General features: G+C 47.5%; 1 protein-coding gene across 8 annotated transcripts in view; it reads right to left on the bottom strand.

Moving 5' to 3' along the window:
• SLC4A2 (solute carrier family 4 member 2) overlaps nt 1–17,079 on the bottom strand; it is a 1,509,271-nt gene that overhangs the window by 389,059 nt on the left and 1,103,133 nt on the right. The gene's annotated exons all lie outside the window — the stretch shown is intronic.

Raw genomic sequence — 17,079 nt, 5'->3', positions numbered from 1 at the left:
GTTGACTTGTTATAAGGATACATGGACCCGGATTATTTATTTATTCATGCAATGTTGGTTGGGTACCTGTATATTTATTTATATATGTCATGTTTGTCGGATACAGGTATCCGCCAAACATAGCATAAATAAATAATCGGCGTCCATGTACCCGACAAACATTGCATGAAGACATAAATAAATCGGGTCGTGCCTAAAAAAATATTTACTCAGCAACACCGGTCAAAACTATTATCAGAATAATGAAGTAACTCATTACCAGCGCCATGGAAGTGACTTAAAGTGGAATTGATATATAGTTTGGAAAAGAAGCAGCATGAAAGAAATAGCGCTGCTTTAAACTATTATTTTGGGCATTTCCTGGGCTTGCAGGGATGCACCGTGGGCCTAAATGGGTCTCTGTTTGTACCGTGTCTGGGCCCACCATGCGTCCCTGCAAGGCCAAGACCCTTCAGTTATCCCCCCAATCTTCGAGGAAGAAATGAATAAATACTTAAAGAAAGTGAAACAAGGGCATATAGTTAAAAGTTTGTAAGCATTTTTTATGCTGCTATAGTGGCACTTCTATGAACTTGCGTCAGAGAGTGTGAAGTGTTAATTTGCACACCTGCAGAGAGGCAAAGCTGCCTACAATGCACAAATACCAACCCACCCCCACCCGCACCCAACTGCACCTCCACTACCATCACAATGCTGGCACGGACCATTCAGTGACTAATGGCCCATCATTAGCAGTTTCCTGCTGGCATTCTGATCAGAAGGGCTGGTCTTAGCTGCAGGGGGAACTGAAGTGTTCTTATTGTTGTGCTTATGCCCCCACCCCACCCCAAGCGTCCAGAAAGTGCTCAAGGGAACCTCTGACTGTCGGAAGAGGCAGCATCAGGTACTCTTCCCACGGCAATCGCACCGCCCCACAAACTGGGTAATTTCATCTGAGACTGGGAGGGACTCCAGGGACCGTAGCAATTGTGCCCTCTGGGGAAATTGCGCCCAGGGCATCGTCCGCCTCGCCCAGGCCAAGAAACGGGCCTGCCTGAGGCGGCAAAGACAGAGGGCAGCAGAATCAGACTCTGGTGGCTAAATCAAACCAAAAAATCCGTTTAATATCTGATGTGGTCTTCCATGACCCCCTCAAATTTGATCTCGGCGTCTCAGGCCTCCAAGAAGCACAGGAGTGGAGAATAAGGACCACTGAGGGAAAAAGAAAGGAGAATGTATAGCATCGGAAAGAGAGATTGAGAGGAAGGTGGGCAAGAAATATAAAGGGGCAGAGAAAAAAGAGGGGACTAAAGGAAGAGAGGCTGAGAAAGAGAATTAGGCATAAATGAAGAGGGGTAAAAAGGAGGGAAATTAAAGTGGGTGGAGAAAGAGCAAGACAGTGGGAGAGAGGGAAAGAGGTGGAAAAAGACAGCATGGAAGAAGAAAATGCAACAAAGAGAGAAAGAAGGATGGAAGAAGATAATGCGAGAAAGAGAGATTATGAAAAGAGAGCCCTAGTTTTGTCACTTAAAACTATTCATTGGTCTGTCAAAGGGAGGCCAGTGCAAGCCAAAACAGAAAAACGCCCTGCACTCATCGAATACCAAGAAGGTCACTGAAGCGACATAGCAAGTGTGAATGAAAATGCAGCGGAGAGGAAAAGGGGAAGGGAGGAATGAGACTAAGATGGGGACCAAGGGCAATGAAAGGAAAGAAAATGAAAGAATATAAAAGACAGGGGGGCGTGGCTTGGAGCGCCATCGATGTGGTCGCTCCGCTGAAGCCGCCCGTGGAATGCCCACTAACGCAGCAAAATTCATGCAGTTCCCCTAATTAAAATGGATCATCGACACCAGCTATGAGGATCGGAACCGGTGGGGCTTAAACGTGGCAAAGATGAAGAGCTAGTGCAGAAACACTGTACCCGAAATCGCCGTCCGAAACCCAGCACCCTGCACCACCTGAGAAAAACAAGATGGCGGGCACGTATGTGAGTCCATACGTGGCTGGGAAACGGAGGCGAACCGCACAATGACATGCGAGCTAGCGGGGATGAAGGCCCAGATACAAGGTCCAAACTGAATCCAGACGTGGGAGGCTGTCCGGCGGCCCGGACCAATCGAGAGTATTGGAGCGGAGGGGGAACTCCGGCCTGGAAAGCCAGCCCCGTGCCCGAGCGTGACACACAGCGGTGGGGACTGCAGCGGGACCGCGCTCGTGAGCCGTGCCCGCCCTGTGCTGGGTGCCGGCGTGCAGAGCCCAGCCCTGGAGGAGGGGAAACGGCGAAGCCGGCCGGATAGTGGCCCTGGTGGGGACTCCATTGCAGCGGGAGCTGCGGCTGAAACGAGCGGCGTAGAAGGAAAACCCGCCGCCTGCTCCCGCTTCTGGAGAGGCCCAATCGTGGACTCCAGCTGCAGAAACAACAACCAGGGGAAGAAGCCACATTGGGGCTACGGCTAGTGGCCCCTTACAGCTGGAACAATGGCTAAGCCGGGCAACTCAGGATAACAGCCTAACGCCCACTCCCCATGGGAGCTCAAAAGTGGGCCTCCAGCCCTGGGAGACATTGGAGGGCAAGGACAACCCCACCAGGGTGCTGCTAGCAGTCCCCTCCCAGATCTTGGCCGACAGGGGACTGCTCGCTTTGGCCACAGATAACACAGAGGTCCGGAGACTCCTGTGGAAGCAAATAAATACCGCTGATGCCACTCTGCATTCCACGTCCTCTCCCACTGACTTGGTCCGCTGGAACATCGTAACACCCCACTGCGGGGGACCCCTCTTGCTTTGCTCTCCGCCGCTTGCCTGCTTCAACCCCCCATGGTGGACCCACGCCCTCCAGGCTAAAGACTTCAGAGGAAGACCCTGAAACCCAGTGTTACTGAGGTGGTCTACTCCCATAGGGACCCCTTGCTGCACAACTCATCTGCTTAAGTAACCGAACGGCCCCTGCAGAAGCCCCCTCTGAGTTCTGCCTCCCGTATACTTACTGGGGCGCCCCGGCCCACATCCTCGCTCGGTGACACCGGTTTTCTCAGGGAAGCGGGACAAGTCCCTGGTCCCCCCCTCCTCATTAAAGACACCCGAACCTCCCACCCCGCATAGCCTAACCGGAAGGACGCAACCTGCCGGTCCAGTAAGACAGACAGGCTTCGCCTCGAACCCGCAGAGCCCACCGCTCTAGAAAATCACAGAGACCGCTGCCCACAAGATCTTCACCACAACCTCAGAACCCCTCTGGGGAACCTCTACGCCTCTGGGTAGATCTGCCCCACTCAGCCGCCATGTCTAAACAAGCGAAGACCAGCAAAAACCCAAATATAGCCACTATGTTCTCGCCATCAGACAAGGGTATGAAACAGGACCCTCCCAGTCTTACCCCACAGAAATCCCATGGAGGAAAAGAAGCTCTCGCTACCAAATGGGACTTAGTGACTTTTATGGCAGACATCAAGACTGAATTCCGCTCATGCTTGTCAGAACTCACCACCAAAGTTGAAAAAACTGACCAAAGGGTGACTGAGGTGGAGCAGAGGCTGGGAGAGATTGAAGATCGCTCGCAAGAACACATAACCACACTGGAGGAAGTCCAGCGCTCAATCAGAGCTCTACAAGACAAGTGCGAGATCCTAGAGTTTAAGCAAGAGGACCTTGATAATAGGGGCCGCCGCAACAACCTCCGGATCCGAGGGATCCCGTCCTCCATACCCGATACAAACCTGGCAGAATACGTTGGGGCCTTCTTTCAGTCTTTGCTCCCACAAAGGATAAATCCCAGCTTTTATTGGACCGCACTCATAGACTACGCCCACGTCAGGGAATAGACTCGGATCTCCCCCCAGATGTCATTACGAGGGTCCACTTCTTCACTACTAAAGAGGCCATCTCAGCTGTCAGCCGTACTGGGGATGAACTCTCTTTTCAAGGCTCATCACTTCAGATTTACCAAGACCTCTCAATGCTTACTCTCCAGAAAAGAAGGGCGCTCTGGCCCCTGGCACTCTTTCTCCGAGACCAAAAGGTACGATACAGATGGCTATTTCCAACGGCCCTGCAGTTCTCATACAAGGGTGCAGTGCGACGAATCAGTCACCTGGAAGACGCTAGCAAAATCATGCACCCAACCTCGCCCAAAGAATCCGCCTCGCCAGACTCGGATGTAACTGAGCCCCCGCAGCCAGCCCCTTCCCCGAAGCCTAGGCGACCGTTATGGTCAAAGGTGCAGCAGAGCAACAGGAAGAGATAATCGAGGGCAGGCACGCACCCTGTAGGCTCCCATCATGCTCACCGACCGTCTGGCCCTGCCCCGCGGGGAACCATCACCTCTAGTGTAAGGAACATGCACTGCTAACTATGGCGGCGGGCTATATCCACGGCTCATGCCCATTCCAAGGAACGTCCCAACCCTGAGTTCTTGGAAACTCACAATACCAAGTTATTTGTTGGCCCTGTTGGCCAAGGGTGTGTCCGCACACACACTGTCGGCCAACCCGCTAGTTAAAGTTACGGCCTCCTGTTGGAGCTCGTGTTAAAATCCCAAGTGCAGGATGACCGTCTCTAAGCTCTCACCAGGGATGGCGGTTGACCCACTCACCATCGACCACCCCCCAAACCAGATGGCGGAGGAAGACCTGGCCCCGAACTCCTCTCCCTCAACGTCAATGGGCTGAACTCTCCCGCCAAATGGAAAACTATCCTGCAGAAACTCAGGGATGAGGAGGCCACGGTGGCTATGCTCCAAGAGACTCACCTGTTACGGGCGGATGTCGGGCGGCTCCGCTCCCGGCTGTATCCACTCCAATTCTTTGCCTCAGGGGAAACTAAAAAGGGAGGTACCGCAATCCTCTTCAGGAAAGACCTACATCCCAAAATTCTAGACACAAAAACATGCCCAGAAGGCCGTTTCATAGCAGTCAAATGCCTCCTGCTTGGAGACCTATACACCTTCATCTCTGTGTATGCCCCCAACTCTGGCCAATCGAACTTCTACGACTCATTAAGATCCTCTCTCTCACGCTTCACAGAAGGCCAGGCGATAATAGGTGGGGACTTCAACGGAGTACCAGACCCAATGAGAAATAAATCGCTCCCCCCGACCCTGAACGACTTCGCTCAGGCGCTGAGCGTCCTACACTTATTTAGATCCCTGGAGGTGGTGGACTCATGGCGGGTCCTTCACCCCACTGAAATAGACTACTCCTTTTACTCTTATGTCCACCGCACCTTCTCAAGGATTGACCTCCTCCTGGCATCCCCACAAACTCTCGCTTTCGTTGAGGAAGTGTCCATCAGCTCAGGAATCCTATCCGACCACGCCCCAGTGATCATGGAGATCTGGGCTCAAAACCCCAAATCTAATTCCCCACGTAAATGGTCGTTATATGACCCAATCCTCAATGACATGTCAACAAGGGACAGAATCGCAACCGCGATCAAGAACTTCCTTGAAGAAAATCCATCCTCCGACACCTCCCCGGCGAATAACTGGGATGCCATGAAGGCAGTAATCAGAGGCGTCCTGATTGCACAGGGGGTTGCCTATCACCGAACAGGCGGCAGACCCGGACGGCCTTGGAAGAAGAACTTAAAGCGGCGGAGGAAACCCATAACAAAAAAGGTTGGTCCCCCAAAACGCAGCGAGCCTTACGCACGGCCATGAAAAAACTAGAAGCCCACTATGCGGAACAGACCGCACATCTAATGGCCAAGGTCAAACAATCTTATTACGCAAAGAACAACAAGGCAAACAAAATCCTGGTAGCCAAACTGGCCAAAACAAACTAACACTATTTACGGCCTGCACGACACTCAGGGAGTCGTCCAATACTCAGAACCTTAAAAACAACAACTGGCGGTAGCCCACCTGACCCAGGTCATGACAGCTACTCTGCGAAACCAGCTTAAACAAGAGGAATACCTGCAAAGCGCGGCGTTGCCCCAACTTTCCAACTGAGCAAGGGAATCCCTGGAGGCACCAATCACAGAGGAAGAGGTCGAAGAAGCCATCAAGTCTCTCAAAACTCGAGCCCCAGGCCCGGACGGAGTCTCGACGAGGTACTACAAATTATTCAGACCCCAGCTGATTCCCCCCTTGGTGACATTCTTCAACTCCTTCAGGGAAACAGGGTCAGTGACCCCCTCGATGCAGGAATCAACCACCATTCTCCTGCCCAAGCCAGGGAAAGACCCAAGAGACCTGGCCTCCTACAGACCGATAGCACTACTGAACATAGATGCAAACCTGTATTCCAAAATTCTTGCAAATCGCCTTGGCCACATCCTGCCGAAGATAATCCAGCCGGACCAGGCAGGTTTCATCCTAAACCGGTCATCGGGGGACAATATCCGGAGGACCTTAAAACTGGTGGACCTTGCCGCCCGAAACTCCCAAAAACTAGTACTGAAGGCCTTGGATTCTACCAAGGCATTTGACAGGGTGGACTGGCTGGTCATGAAACGCACTTTGGGGGCCTTTGGCTTCGGTACAGCATTGCAAACGATGGTTCTGGCCAACTACAAAGAACCAAAAACATTTCTGAGGACCAACGGATCCATCTCAGCCCCAATCCCACTGTCCTGTGGAACTAGACAGAGCTTCCCATTATCACCCCTGTTTTTTGCACTCACCATGGAGCCCTTCGGCCAGAAAATAAGAAAAAACACCCAGATTAAAAGGCCTGCAGGTCGGCCCATCGCAACACAAAATCGCTTTATACGCCGATGACGTCCTGCTTATGATCTCGGAAGCCCACTCCTCTTTGAAGCATGCCTTAGCGGAGATAATCAGCTACAGTGAGGTGTCCAGCTTTTCAGTCAACTTCGCTAAGTCAACGGATTTGGGCATTGGCCTCGCCCCAGAGGAATGGGAAATGCTGATCAAGAGGAGCCCAATCAAGTGGGAAAAAAGGGCCAACCCCTACTTAGGGATCTACATTCCGGCGGACCCAAAAGAGACATACCAGACTAACTTTCCCCAGCTGTTTAAAGAGCTAGAGGGAGACCTGAAATGCTGGACTACCCAGGAGATGTCATTAATGGGAAGTATAACAGCTTACAAAATTAACTTTCTTCCGAGGTTTCTTTATGCCTGCTCCTCCCTCCCAGTGGCAATTCCCGCACCAACCCTCCGAGATCTACAGAGGAAAATGTTGAAGTTCATCTGGAGAGGTAAGAAGGCTAGAATCCCTTACAAGACACTATTGGGTGGCTCCAAAATGGGAGGGCTAGGAGTCCCAGACTTACAGGCCTACAGAGTGGCAGCCCAACTGGCACATGTCCAAGCATGGCAAACAATCACAAACCGCCCCAGATGGGTGGAACTGGAACAATCACAGCTGCCCCTACCCCTACAATTTCTGCCACGCATCCCACCCCCCCTCAGAATACACTGGGGAGGCCTCCTTCTGGCAACCAAACATACCCAGAATACCTGGGACTGGGCACTAAAACGGAAGGGCATCCCGAGGGGCCTGAACCCACAATCGCCGATTTTCCATAACCCTGCTTTCTCGCCCGGGTCAAACCCCGCAACTTCCAACGCTGGATAAACGGGGGCCTTGAGACCCTAGAGCAGCTGTACGTGGGAAATGCACCCTGCACTTTTGAACAATGCAAGGAAAAGTTACAACTTCAGGAAAAAGACAGATTTACCTATATACAACTGCGTCACTGGTGCTCGCATCCCCAAACCCAACAAGCAGCAACACGCGTTCTCACCCCTCTTGAACTAATGCTCAAGGACCCCCCAATTCGAGGCAGGATATCCAATTTATATAGGTGCTTTTTGGCCGATTTCCTGGCAGAGAGAACCCGCTGCATGGCCCAGTGGGAGGCTGATTTGGGGCACCCGATAGAGGACCAAACATGGGTGGATATCTGGACCCGAGCACACTCCTCATCCACTTGTGTCACCAATAAGGAACGTGCATATAAAATTATGCTAAGGTGGTACTACCCCCCTCTAAGGCTTCATCACATGAACCCCAAGGTGGACCACTCTTGCTGGAGAGGATGCGGTCACCCAGGCTCATTTTTCCACATGTGGTGGACATGCCCCAAAATCCAGCAATTCTGGAAACTTTGCCCGGGAACTATTGCACAAATCACTGGGACAGCAGTCCCGCTGGAACCAGGGCCCGTCCTGTTGGGGGTCCCGGTCCCTGCGATTTACCCACGCTGCGGGAATAGGGCGAAACTGTTGACCCAATGCCTTCTAGCTGGGAAATCGGTGCTGGCCCGCTTTTGGAAGTCCCCGGACGGCCCTTGTGTGGCTCAATGGTGGACAACACTATGGGACATACTGATAGCGGAAAAGGTGACGGCAGCAAAGGCCGGGGTCCTCCACCGATTCCAGAACATTTGGGGCCCGGTACTAGAATATGATCAGCGTTTTCCCGCTCTAACCTACAAACCCATCAATGCCGATGGACCCTAAGAGACCAGGAGGACCCCACAGGGGACATATACACTGTTGGGCCACAGAACGGACGGCCCAGAGGGTGGAGGCCTCGGAAGGGAATGGAGGGAAGGGGGGACGGGTCTGGGAGGAGATATTTGGGGATCAACACATCTATGCTATTGTTTTGATTTATGCTTTTCAACCTGCCTTGATTTAAAATAAACACATTTTTTTTAAAAAAGAATATAAAAGACAAAAGTAAAAAGTCGGAAAGGAAGAGGGAGATGCACAGAAGGTTTAGAGGCCCTATTACTACAGTAGCCTCAGAAGCCTGCATACATGGCACATTAGAGCCTTTGCACCGTGGAGAGAGCCTTTAGTATAAAAATGATAATAAATTCAAATATGTAGACAGAGTGAAGAGATAGCACATCTGATTTGGCATATTATCTGACTCAATAAGTAGCTGCTCTGTGGAGGTCCTGTTAAGCCATTCCTCCAGCTATATAAATCCAAAATGTGTAAAGTGGCATTAAATGGAGTACAACTAGGGGCACAAGCAATATTACTGCTTTTCAAAGATACTGGAAGGATACTTGTGACGAAAATGATGTGGGTTCCCACCCAAAGTTTTGCTGTCCACAATTACATTGTATTAGTGTGTGTTCAACATAAAGTTCAGTGCCAGAGTGCACAGTCGCTATACTAATTAAAACTGTTGAAAGAGATTACAGAATGTTAGCCGGAGCAATTAAAAAGAGAGTCGAGTGAATATTAAAATGTTTAAAAAACATTCTGTGTTGGGTACCTCTCTCCATAAATCCTTTCATTGATGCAACAGGGTGGAAGGATATGTTCACCCATGGATTCCTGTCCCCCGGACATCTACAAATCAATCCTCGCACAAGGAACGCCAGCAGAACATTACAGAAACCTTCTAAATCTATCACTAGCAACAGGAACTTTACCAAGGACCTTCAAATCAGCATATATCAAACCATTTCTAAAAAACACAAGTGGCGACGTAGAAGACCTCTCCAACTACAGACCGGTCTCAAACATCCCCAAACTACTGGAAACCTACGTATACAAACTAACCCAAGAACACATAGAAAAACACCACCTTCTAGACCAAGCTGAAGTAGGATTCAGACCCGCAAGAGGAACGGAAACAGCATTACTATCCATCTGGGATGACCTAAAAACTAACACAGACTCAAACACAACCGCAGCCCTTATTCTGCTCGACCTCTCCGCAGCCTTTGACACAGTTAGCCATGACACCATAACCAAAAGACTAGAAGACATAGGCTTAACATACACAGCACTATGCTGGACTAAATCATTCCTAGCAGACAGAAAGGAAACCGTATGGATTAAACCCTTCAAATCCACCCCACAAGTTAACGACTATGGAGTGCCACAAGGATCCTCACTATCACCACTGTACTTTAACATCTACCAGACCCCAGTTATCAGAATCTTCAAAAAATATAACATTACATGCTACAACTACGCAGATGATACGCTAATCATCTACAAAATCAAAGACACCCAACACGATCACTCAACCCTATTCAACTGCCTAAAAGAAGTCTTCAACTGGATGAATGCCAACAACCTGAAAATCAACCCAGGAAAAATAGAAATCATGATCATATCCAATGACCAAGAGAACGGAAACGCCATCCCGTGGCCAACGGAAATGGGAACCGCACCATCACCGTATAAGATAGTAAAAAATCTGGAAGTCCTGATGGACAACACCCTAACCTTAGAACCACAAATAAATGCAACAGTCAAGAAAGAATTCTACCTTTCCTCTACTTCACGCAAAAAACACTCACTATCGTTGCCCTCATCGTGTCAAGAATCGACTATGCAAATAGCATCTACCTCGGAATACCAGAATACCTACTGAAGAAACTACAACAGATCCAAAATGCAGCAGCCAGACTACTCAAACTATCCAGTAGAGACCACATCATTCCTGCCCTAAAAACACTACACTGGCTCCCATTAAAACAGCGCATCACCTTCAAAACAATGTGCATAACGCACAGGGCACTCTCTGGACAAAGAGCAGAATTCCTACAAAAGAAAATAACAATCTACAAGCCGAGACTCCTCAGGTCAAGTAATGAAATCCGCCTGGAACTAAAACCATACCTTAAGAAAATACTTGGAGGCACCTCCTTCTACCACTTAGCCGCAAAAACTTTGAACAACATCCCAAAAGAAATAAGAAACACCAAAGATCAGCTAAAATTCAGAAAACTCCTAAAAACCTGGCTCTTCAACACCACAGACTAAAACTGGAAACCGAAACATCAGAAAGGAAAAAAGAGTGACTAAACCGAAAAGGACACTGACAAGCTCCCAGAACCGACTGAGAAGCACCCACGGCACCTGGACGGGTGACGTCGGGTAGAATGGAACACCCATAGAGACGGAGTTAACAACCCCAGCCAATCCCATCCAACATCTTCACTCGTCCCTTAGTTGCTAACAGGTACCACAGGGTTTTGGAATTATCGGGTTATTGCCAATCGCCACACTAACTGAGTTATGGACACTGGCAGGTGCACTGCCCTTTTAAGTGGGTAGGGAGGACAGGTGGCATTGTGAGGGAGGCTGGTGGAGGTGGGAACGAGATCCGAAAGGGACATTGAATGCCGGACGGGCCCAGATCAGGACAAAGGTGGAAGGTGCCCCATCCCATTTGGAGAGATTACGCTAGCCCAACGCGCCAATTCAGGATAGAGATGCGAACTAAACAAATCCACTAAAAGTTCATCCTCTGCATACACCTCTCAAACTCCAAACCAAACACAACCACAAACCTACAGCACAACAAACCGCACAAACTTCACTACACTGCAACAACAAAACACACACAGACTAGCACAACAGTACACGACAACTACCGGCCGCAAACACCCCAGGCCCAGCCAAGGGACCCACTAAATCACCCTCCCTTCCTCTTTCAGAGCCGCCAGAGCACCAGGGAACCACTCAGGTGGTGATAATGCGTGGTACAAAGGTCCTTTAACATTAACATTAACGTTTACAGAGATCAAGGCAGATAGCACTGTAAGAAGAGAGCAAACACAGTACTGGATATAAAATGTAAAATCATTACTTGAATTGTAAAATCTGAAAGGAGCACTGACACAAGGTTCAGCAATGAGGGAATTAATGTTATCTTAAAATAACAAGATTTAGTTCAAGCAGAGTGTGGCTAATTTGGCAAATAAACGTTTTCAAACTAAGGTGCTAAGGATGTTCCTCGATAATAAGAAGGGTAAATAAGGTCCAAATTATAGTATTTCTGTAATTGTTTTATTTTCGTGTCAGACTTTCCCTTTTAAATTGCTAAAGAAAATCCAATCCAGAGCAAAAAAAAACCTTTATTTTGAGCTGCATTGGCCCCTATATGCTAGATAACCTAATTTTAATTAAATGTATCTCTGTATGAATTAACAAATAACTCATGTTTACGGATTTCAAAATGTGTTTTACTATATCGAGGCCCCCTTCTTTTTGTGGAGCAATGGCAGACATAAGCTGGCGCTTTCCACGCTGACCCTCCCGTATGGACAGGGTGGCGTCCAGCTTCCTGATTTGGAGAAGTATTACTTATCAGCCCAGCTCAGCTTTGTTGCCAAATGGTTGGCGGTCGAGGTCACTCCAGAAACAGCACTGTTCCACCACTCGATTGCTCCCATCCGGCTGAATGAGCACCTTTGGGCCCCCAGCAACTCACAGGTGATACCCCCTTCTTGGTTGCTCTTTGCAGACAAATATGGCACAGAACAGTATCGCTCCTCCACCTGAAGCATGCATATGCCCCGGACATTCCGCTCCTTGTCGAATTATGCCAGAGCAGTGTTGATCTAGCAACCATCAGGTATTGGGAAAGGCTTGGAGTGTACACCTGGGGGGACCTATATCACAAGGGCTCCTTCCGAGACTTTTCTTCCTTACAGTCCAGAGATGGGGTTCCCAGCGTCCAATTCCTGTGGTATCTCAGAATCCGTAAACTTGCACGCGCTAAATGGGATTCCTGGCCCGAGGAGCCTGAGTCTAGCCCCTTTTTGACACTCCTTTACGGGTTGGGAGAGGGATGGAGACCGGTGTCCCAAATATACAAACACTTATCAGACAGGCTCAATCCCCGCAGCCCTGGCCTGAAACTTAAATGGGACAGAGATCTGGGGCGCGAAATGACCGATGGAGAATGGGGGAGAGCATTGGCGTTCCCTAAAGTTGTTTCCCGAAACTCTAGATTCAGAATGATTCAGCTTAACATTCTATATCGCTCGTACCTTACACCCCACAGAATAGCAAAGATCTACGATCAACCACAACATAACTGTCCATGGTGAAACGGAGACAATGCAGGCCTAATGCACATGTTCTTGGAATGCATCAAAACCCGTCAACTCTGGGTTGCGGTGGAACAAACCTGTAGGAAGGCTGGCTTGACCAGGTATGAATGGTCTCCCGGAGAGTGCCTTCTAGGAACTTATCCCAGACTAGCCAAAATTAAGCATACTGTGAAGCTCATGGATCTATCGTGTATCCTAGCTAAAAGGACCATCGCCATGGCGTGGAAGCGGCCTGGCGGCCCACGAATCCATGCATGGCAGAGTGAACTTGAACGTTGGGTAGGGGCAGAGACTTCGGCCTGGGAGAAAAGCATCGCCAGGTCCCCCGATGATGCGAGTCAGACATTAGATGCTTGGAAAGCCCTCACATGGGCTTTGTTTCATACCTCCAATGACGACAAACCCCCCTGAACGATACAACCCTGCACAAACTGATCTACCCTTTACTTGACACCCTGCCTGCCCATCTGTTCGGGCTCCTTCCCTCACCCCCCCATAACCCTCTTAAAGTGATTGCTTGTTAATTATGTGGAGACACCAATGTTACTGTTAATGTTTTATGTTGTACCTATCTGTTGTTTATTACTTGCTTGGCTCATTCAAACAATTCACCTTTTGGTTGCAGTTGGCACCCATTGTCATACTGGTGTTGTACTTATTATAAATGCCAATAAAGAGATTTAAAAATAACAAATAACTCATGTTTTAGTGAAGCAGTTCATACAACAGCAAATATTTGTAGGAACATTCATATAATACACTGCATCTTCCTTTTATCATCTACTCTTTGAAATAATAGTATTGTCCATTATTTGTAATTGGAGGATGAGCTGGAAGCTTGCTGTAACTGGTAAAATAGCTTAGCAAAACAGGTGATCAATCAGAGATCTGGGTGCAACTTGCAAACGTTCTAATAGAGACCGCGAAGAATTAAACACTTTTTCCTTCCAATATCAGTAAATTGAGTACAATTTACTTGGGCAATAATAATACATATAACTTGGGATTATGGTCTATATAAAAAAAGCATATTACTGTTTTTATGCTTCAGAGACTTACAAGAAAGCAACTTCTGCCCATACTAAAACATTGACTAGGACCACGTTTAATAAAATAGCTGTGAGTGGCAGATTGACTAGGCCAAGCTATTCCAATCATCCCTTTACATTTTTAGGATTGCATACAATCTTAGTTCATTTAATGCGAGCTAACTTATCTCCTTCTGTTCTATTGGTACCCAGTCAATTTACCAAAGCAAATTTCAGAGTGGTACATTTTAGTGCAACCATAATACCGAAAAACACTGCTGAAAATATTAAATAAATATATATATAAATATTAATAGGGTAGTGGGGAAAGGGGTTACAATGGGTCAAGATAGGGTTAGGGTGGGGTTATAAGGATAGAAAAACGGGGTAAGGTGGTACCCCCAAATTAAAAAAAACAGAAAATTCAGTATTTTTTTGGTATTTTGGTTGCAGTGAAATGTACCACTCTGAAATTTGCTTTGGTAATATCACATATAACCATTCTATTCACAGTCATTTGTGTCTTTAACTTTTCTGCAGGAGTGCTTAAATCCCAGCATTCCTCCTCTTCATACATCTCATGGTCTGATAATTCTGTTTCTTTTGCTGTTTGCGGTTGCTTGCTTGATTTCACATCCAGTAATCATGTAATTGATTTTATTCTCATCAAAATGGGTCAGGGCTTTCTTAATTCTTTGAGTTTTTCTAAGAGGATAACTCTCTTTTGACTGGTGTGAAGAATCCTGCAGAGCCCTCGCTGAAACCCTGCCTAAAGTCTCCTCCCAGGTGGCCAGGGGAAGGCAGACGTTTACTGATCCCAACCCTGGGGGAGGTGTGCTGCGGGAGGATCACCTGGGTGGAGACAGGGCCCAGGGTAGTTAGGAGATTCTGTGGGGTGAGACACAGTATTTCTCCTCTGATAAGGAGGCACTTGCGACAAAAGAGGTTACAGCTTATTGCCATTTCAATTTCTCTCAACCTCCTATTACACCTAATGTGGTGAACCCTAAAGTTGTAAAAACAAAGTGTACTTTACCAAAAGAAAGACTCTTTTTGCCAACTAACATTAAATGCCCTACTCACTTCCAAGGGTACACTACAAAGGATTGTGGAAATGTTGTTTTCTCTAAACCATCTTCCTCTAGACAAGTTAAAAACCCCAGCGCCTCTGCTAAAATTACTAAGGGAATTACATCTACCCCTAAAAGTAATCAAGAAGTAGAAAAACCTAATTTTGGGGAAACAAACTACATGTCAGAGAATCCTAGAGGAACTGAGACGAAGAAGAGGACTGAAGAGGCATGTAGATGTAGAAGTCATGCAATAAAGCCTAATTACCACTTCAAGAGTCAGGCAATTGAGGCTGAGAGCTTACACCTGAAGCCAATTGTCAAACCTCTCGGGCATAAAAGGCTGCAGCAGGAGAGGGGAGGAAGGAGAAGCTGGATTGGAGTTGGAAGGCTGGCAGAAGAAGTAGTGGAGGAGCAGAAGGCTGACCATTCACGAGGAAGTGTGAACACTGAAGGGAGCCGGAACGTGGAGAGAGCAGATTTTACCTGAAAATTCTGAGAGTTTCCTGTGTTCTCAAAACCTGTATTGCAGAGTTGTTGTGATTGCAGAGCCGTGATTGTGCAGCAACCCAAGGCCAGAGGCAGAAGGCAAGCTGAGGGTTTCGGGAGCGAGAGAAGCCTCTAATTAAAAAAGCAGGACCGTAGACAGCCGTGCTGCAAAAGGGGTTGGGTCCCAAGTGAGTCCAAAGAAGCAGAAGAAGTTGAGGAAGTCAGGAGTGGGAAGCAACCCGCAACCACAGTGTCTCTGAGGCCGTTGATTGGCACTCGGCACTCAGACACTATTGATAAGCCTTGCTGGTAACTGTAATCAGCTCCAAAACAACTTGCATAGAGTTGAAAGCAAGCCAAAGTTGTTAGTTACTTTCAAGTACTGTGTTAATGTAACACACGTGTCTATTCTGAAAGTTGGATCCATCGCGCAGAAAGTAAAGACCTTTTTTTTCATTGTTAAACACTTGTTCTTATTACCAGAGTGGTCATGTGCCTTCAATTGTGGAAAAGGAATGCTTCTTTCCATTCTGAAAACACAGAGATACTATTTTACAAGCGTTACTAGTGAAACAAGCACAAAGGAATGTTGCGTGTGACCAATTACGTTTCTCGAAAGAAGTCAGAAGTTGTCTCTTTAACTTTATACAGGAATATAATTCCATTCAAGTCTTTAAGCCGAACATCTATTTTAAAGAGTGGTCGCATGTGCCCAATTATGGTTTCACTTTGAGGACTAAACCTTGTAGATACCTGAATTGACATTCTTTATTTGATAATGTGGCTAGACGGAAGCAAATAATAAGCAATACCCAAGCCAAGAGCCTAACCCTTTCCAACGAAGCAACTACTGTTTAAACCCCTCCACTTGAAAGGTGAATTTGTCAACAATCCAGAATCCATAAGTCTAAGTGTGGCATTGTTACCGGAAGCTTGAAGAGTGGCACTAAGTTTTTGGGGTAGTTAAGGGACAGAAGGAGTTTGAATAAGTCTCGGGAAGGGGAGCTAGGCGCTTGTAAAGAACTTTGGGGAAATAACCTGTAATGTTGAAGACTACTGAAGTTGAGAGGAAGTCAGTCTTCTGGGGAGAGGCAGGTTATCCATGGTGGCAGTCAGACAACTAGAAGAGGCAACGAGGCTGCCCTTTTCTTGGAGTATAGAAAGGAAGAGTGCCTTGCCTACATGTAGAGGTCGAAATGTCTTGTGATTGCATACCCAACAATCTTTAAGTACTGAACAGTGGTCATTATATTTGGTGGCAGTCAGATAGATGGAAGAAGCAAAGACGTTGCCCTTTTCAGAAGCCTGGAAGGAAGAGTGCCTTGCCTACCTGTAAAGGTCAAAGTGTCTCGTCATTTAATGCGTAATAATTCTGAAGTATAAGATTGAAGCAGAAGTACCTGATTTGTGGTGATGTAATAAACTGTCAGTGGATGTTACAGTGAAGTGGTTTGGAGTAGTAGCAGTCTGTGAGACAAAAGTGATTGTTCTCATGGTAACAACAGTAGAAGGTTGGTTGTTAAGAGAAAAGCAACAACCTAAAGAGAGCATCCTGGCAATTATACTGAGTGTACTGCAGAGGTATTAACTAATTATGAAGTTATAGATGAAGACATTCTATTCTTTGAAAACCAACATTGAAGAGAAGATATCCAGGATTACCATTGGTGCCATTTTGTTTGGCTGGAATTGGAAGGGGATCTTTTCAACCAAAACCAGAGAAT

The sequence above is a fragment of the Ambystoma mexicanum genome, chromosome 2p (assembly GCF_040938575.1).
Source record: "Ambystoma mexicanum isolate Mex_15411 chromosome 2p, UKY_AmexF1_1, whole genome shotgun sequence".
Classification (NCBI taxonomy): Eukaryota; Metazoa; Chordata; class Amphibia; order Caudata; family Ambystomatidae; genus Ambystoma; species Ambystoma mexicanum.
Note: the sequence above shows the minus strand (reverse complement) of the source record. Positions and strands in the feature narration are given on the sequence as shown.